The sequence below is a fragment of the Pipistrellus kuhlii genome, unplaced genomic scaffold (assembly GCF_014108245.1).
Source record: "Pipistrellus kuhlii isolate mPipKuh1 unplaced genomic scaffold, mPipKuh1.p scaffold_m20_p_2, whole genome shotgun sequence".
In the NCBI taxonomy this organism is placed as follows: domain Eukaryota; kingdom Metazoa; phylum Chordata; class Mammalia; order Chiroptera; family Vespertilionidae; genus Pipistrellus; species Pipistrellus kuhlii.
Window position 1 is genome coordinate 105,735,143 of NW_023425515.1, and position 6,435 is coordinate 105,741,577.

Genomic DNA, 6,435 nt, shown 5'->3' on the forward strand with positions numbered 1-6,435 from the left:
AATCCTGAGATTTCAGAGTTGTTTGTCATTGAAGCAAAACACAGCATCAGCCAATCTATACATAGTATTGCTGCCAAAACAGAGATCACTTGGTCCATGGTTACCGATTCCATTCTGTGCAATTTAACCTTGATCAGGGTCATTATGTACATCATGATTGCATTTTTTCTTTTTTGGTGTTTTTTTGTTTGTTTGTTTGTTTGTTTTTTGGTGCTAAGATCAAAAAGTGAATCCAGGGAGGGCAGATGCTAACATGCTCTGCTCCAGGGCTTCATGGGACAGTCTTAGCTCCTTGAAGGCCAGGCCTAGGTGGAAAACAGTACATCTGGAAAGCTATGGATCCTGCTTCCTGGTAGTAGACTGGTCCATGTACACCTTGACATACTTATATTTGACTGAATTTTTCAGAAGTGTCAGTTTAACTGCCATGAGAGGAAGATTCCCTCAGAAAAAAAAAGTGAAGAAAGTGAGTTTTCTCTCTTTGGTTGCTTTAGGTGGCCTTGACCTGAGGCATGTGCTCTTGGAAGCAAAAATAAGAGAGAAAAAAAAATCACCATGAGTAAAGCAGGCACAGAGCATATTCAGTCTAGGGAATCAAGAAAAGTCTACTTGGAGGAGGCAGCTTTTCTACTGACTTTGAAGAATGAGTAGAAATTCAACATTCAGAGATGGCAGAAAACCCTTTGCCCCCGGATTCATTCTTATCAAATACACTACCCAATGAAGGCCTAAAATGTTTCAGAAAGTATGTTGCTTCTTTCAGAGCAAATGTTTAACTCAAAAAATTAATATCTACTAGATTAGGACAATAGTTTTATTTGTTGGTTTTTGTTTAAATGGCAAAAGAAGGTCTGAAATTTGATCTAACATTTTGCTTAGTTTGATTTTTCTATTTTCATTTGTGTTCTCTCCCCTAAACACCCACTTGGTTGAGGGCAGGTGTACTGTTTTGCTAAACTGTTACCCTGAAACCTACTGCAGTTCTTGACACAAATGAATGAGCCACAAATACTTATTGAAGAATAAATAAATAAATAAATAAACAAACAAACAAACAAATAAATGTTAGGCCTTCCCATTCTTGCTTATATGGAGAAAATATGGACAATTTATGAAGTGAAGGAACACTATGCCTTTCTTTAACATGTAAAAAAAATCAGAATAATTGCCAAGAATTTCCCAACATTTATAATGACCTCTGCTGAGCAGCAGGTCAAATGTCTTCTTTTCTTGAAGGTCAGAACACACAGCAATGTCATGTCAGCGATGCCATGAATCTTCTTTTTTTATATGTAACCATGTGTACTTCTGCAGATTCATTTGTAACTGCAATGTTTAAAAAGTGGAAACAGGCAACTTCGAACTGCCCCTTGAAATTGACTTACAAACCACAGCTTTATTTTAGCTCAATGTTTTAAAATGACATTCATAACTATCTGAATTTCTGGTCCTGCCTCAGCTCATGTACGTTTCTGAATCTTAGAATTATGATCCTTAGAAGCCAGGGAAATCTATCTATTGGAATGGTGTGCCCTTCTGAGAGCATCTCTCTGCTCGCCAATATACACCTGTTGGGAATTACCAGGGTCTGGTGACTAAAAACAAACAAACAAAAACAAAACAAGACAAAAAACAAACAAAAAAACACAACCGTTAGGAGGCCTAGGCTGTCTAGTCTAACATAGACTTTTAAGACAAATTTATTAGTATAAAATGAGCTAGGATGATTTATATAAGCAAAATAAATAGGTACTGTATCAATGTCTATTATTGCTCTCGTCTTTGGAGGCAGCGTGGATAAACATTGTTGTGCAGCCTCGGGCAAGTGAACCACTTAGTAAGCTAATGTGCCCAGTGGAAATAAGGTTTTCTGTTCCCCAGCATTGTGGTGCCTGGCACAAAGAAGTGCTTCTTAAGTATTTGTTTCCTTCTCTTTCCCCATCATAAGTATGTATAATGATATGAAAAATTATTGCTGTTTTGATTATTACTATTTGGTAAATACAAAAATTGATCAAGTTACTCCTGCATGCAAGGCCATTGGCTCAGGGCTAACTGTGCACTGGAACAGTGCACAATGAGGGCTTTCCTTTCTCTTCCCTTGCCCTTCAATCTCCTTCCTGCCACCATCCTCCCACTGAAATACAAACCCAAACCATAGCCTATTTAGAGGTTGTGGCACATGGCCATCTTCAATATAGCAGTACATTTTGAATTTAAATTTGTCACCATTTTCCTTAGAGGGAATGGGAGAGAAAATGAATTTAATTTAGTATAAAATAATAAACATTTCAGGGCTCTGGAAACATCTGTGGTGTTTTAAGAGCTGTTATCATTAATCAGTCAAGCATGTTTACCCAGACCCATGATTGCTTAGAAAACTGAACTGCACGCCCTCAGTCCTTCAATGAGAGATGGCCACTAAAATCTGAGGCAAAGGGGACATGTTCCCAGTAATCATTATATGCCTTGACTGGCTCACGACTGTGGCCTCTTTCATGGCTAAAAGGTGACATAAAACAGTAGTTTTGAATATTGTAAAGCACTACTTGTATTGTTGTTACCTTAAGGTTATTGATTTTGGGCCAAAGCATTTTCTTGTGGTTCTGCTTTTAAATAGTTTATGCTGCTATAGTTTTGTGATGCAACATCTTCTGCATGAATTCTTGTTATCCGAGTTATAAAATAGCCATGGGAATTATCATTATCTAATTCTTACCACATAAAAGGAAGCATGACTTTGCTTATGAGTAGAAAGTTTTCAGGACTCAACAAGGTATGGTTGACTTACAGTGTCCACAGTCTAAACTTGGAATGGGTTGGGATCTGGGGTGGGAAGAGAGTTCAGGAACGTGTCCCTTGAGTGTGCTCCTGCAGTGTACAAAAGACACTCCAAATAAACTATGTATGGCAAAGAGGAAGTCCAATACAGAACATGTAGAACCTCAAAAGTAAGCAGATTTTCTATTTAGAACAGAATTTGACCTCCAATAAACATATATGTAATATTATTGTCATCATCATTATTAGTGAATTTATCAACTAAGTGAATTTGGTGCCAATTACTGCAAGGGAGAAGACTGGAGGTTTTGAGAAAAACTGGAAATTCTATTTTGGAAGTGTTAAATCTAAGATGTTTATTGAATATTTGAAGTGTCAGAACTGGACATAAGAATCTTAAGTTGCTGGGGAAAGGTCAGAGCTACACATTAAATTTGATTTTTAAAGCAAGGGTCTTGAATGAGATAATGAACAAGGAAAGGAAGGGGAAAGGTGGAAGAGTAAGATGGAGGAGCCGGTGGTGTTGGAGCGAAATAAGAATGCATTTCTTAAGGGAAATAGTGCTGCAAGGAAGAGGTGTGGTCAGCTCTGTTAGGTTTTACTGAAATGTCAAGTAGGGTGGGTTTTGAAGCTTGACAATGGAGTGTGGTAAATAGAGATAACTGGCTACTTGGATAGGAGGGGCTTCAGTGGTCAAAGCCCTCATGGAGTGAGCCATGAAGAGGGATGTGAGGAAGTACAGATAGCCTGGCCAAAACACACACACACACACACACACACACACACACACACACACACACAAACAAAACAAAAACAGAGCATCAGGCACAGGGTCCAGACTCTTTGTATCCATCCTGCCTGGGTCCAGGCAACCTTGAGCTCTTCAAACTCTTAACCTTTAAGATGGCACCTCTGTAAGGAACATGGTATACTCAGTTCTTTTAAAATCTTTTCAAGAAATATTGAGAAGCTGCAATGATTGGTCTGATGCTGAAGCTGACTGGCACACTCATCTAAATAATACACTAATCAACACAAAGAAATTTGTGGGTACAGTTTGGAAGTTGAAGGGTTCTGTGTCCTAAAACCAATCTACAATTTATGATCTTCAGGTAATAGAAAGTTTTCCTGCCCTCTAAAGTGGCTGTAATGTGCAATTTAACTGTCTGTAATAGCAACAAAAGACAATTAGACAATTAATATAATTTGGAGGTCATCACTGATGCTTCTTAACCTAAACAGGTTTCCTTTACTGTTATGGACTGAATTTTGTCCCTCATAAGTTCATAAATTGAAGCCAAACATGACTATATTTGCAGATAGGGCCTTTAAGAAGGTAATTAAGGGTAAAGAGGTCATAAGATTGAGGCCTAATCTTATAGGACTAGTATTCTTTAAATAAAGACACACACGGAGATCAATCAAAGGACTTGTATGCATGCATATAAGCCTAACCAATAGACACAGACATCAGGGGGATGAGGGCATGAGAGGGGGAGAGGGGGTTGGGAGGAAATGGAGGAAGTAAGGACACATATGTAATACCTTAATCAATAAAGAAAAAAAAAAAGACATACACACAGGAGAGATGCCAGGAGCCAATTCCAACATATCATAATTACAAGAGTTTCATCAAAGGTTGGTGAAGCTTGGGGAGATCAACAAGGACTGAGCCACATATGTAGTTATCTGTTGGAACAGCTAAATGGCACTTCCCCCAAACCTGAATAGGATTATTTACTGCCAGAGAGCTCAGGGCATCTTAAATCTGCATGTTATTGCCTCCTGTTGGCCAAACACCTGAACAGCTGTAGGCTATTCCCCAATCTGACAATGTTTCTATAAACCCTCCTTTGAAATCCTACCCTTTGAAGTGTATTATCCCCACCTTGCTTTAGGACAAATTGTGTTAATAAATAGCATGGGATCTTGAGTCAAGAGGTAGTCTTTAGCTCCTTTAGCTGAAGCTCCTCTGACCCCCAATGACTTTCAAAACGGTTTTTCGTCTCTGGACTCCTTATTGAATCTATATGCAGATCCTTTCTCCAGATTGCTGAAACCCTTTGTAATGCTGGGACAAGAACCCCAGGAGAGAGAGAGAGAGTGAGTGAGAGAGAGAGAGAGTGAGTGAGAGAGAGAGAGAGAGAGAGAGAGAGGGAGAGAGAGAGAGAGAATGGTCATCTACCAGTCTAGAGGAGAGAGGCCTCAGAAGAAATCAACCCTACTGACACCTTGATCATGGAATTCCAGCTTTCAAAGCTATGAGAAATAAATTTCTGTTGTTTAAAAAGCCTAGTCTATGGTATGTTGTTGATGTTTTGTGCCTTTTTGGAATAGGCAACCTTAGTAAGCTAAGATAGCCTCATCCTTATTTATCTATTCTGCTATAATATCTCTTGAATTTATTTATTGTTGGTTCTACTTTAGGTGCTTATTCTTTCCTTCCTATCAGTATCATGTCTGCTTTAACCAATTTATCCTTCATAATCTGTCCAATTAATTTGTCTCAGTGACCAAATCCAGGAAAATAATTGGAGTAAGAGTTTCCCTTAGAGGCACTTCTGGTTTTGGAGAAACTGGAAGAAATTGGAAGAGGATTCTCACTAGGGGCACAGGCTCTGAAGCATCACAGTGTACCAGAGAGAGAGAAGGAAGCTATAAACCCAGAGACATGTTAAGAAATAAATAATTCATAGCATCCATGGCATGTCACAGGCTGAGGCATTTATTTCTTTATTCTTTGTTCAATTTATATGCTATGTAATGAGTACTTGACACCGAAAATCCAGTGATGAACAAGAAGAGATCAGTGACTTCAATGGGCTTACATTTTGGTGGATGGACACACAACATATACATAAATAAATGGGATAATTTAAGATAGGAAAATATGTAATGAAGATTCTGAACAAAGTAATGGATTGGTATAGGGGCAACTTTTGACAGAGCCATCACAGATGTAGACAGAGGAAGTGGTGATGTACCTGAGTTATGAAAGATGAGAAGGAACTAGCAAAACAGGGGAATTACATGCCAAGTAGAGGATTGCATGTAATTCCCCTTGTGTTGGCATGCATTTGAAAACATTCAATTTGCTACTGCAAATGTAGATAAGATGCATGAAACCCAAGGACAGGTTTGAGGAATTTTAGATAAAGAACTTTGGCAAGAGTTAGATGATTGTTGGCTGTGGAGTCAGGGGTGGAGGGGTGGTGTATTGTATTTTCTTCTAATTAGAGTGGGCAGTCACTGAAGGGCTGTAAACTGGAAGACAATAATATTAAATCTATATTTTAAAAAGTTTTTGTAGCTGCTGTGGAGATAAACTGTTGAAGGCAAGCCCGGGGAGACAAGTTAAAGGATGCTAAAGGGACTCAGGTTAGAGATGGCAATGATTTGCACTAGGGTGCTGGCAGTAGAAATAGTGAGGAGACATAAGGTTCAAAAGGTTGTAAAGTTGCCAGGATTTGATATTGGGTGGAATAAGTTTCTGAGGAAATGAGAAGAGTTGAAAGATGGTGGTACAATGAACTGAGAAATATAAGCAGTATTAGGGGAAACAAATTTAGTTATGATTTGCTTCTGTAAAATTTGAGGTACTTTATTAGATATTAAAGAAAGGGTGACTAGTTAAAAACCACTTAGGAAGTAAGA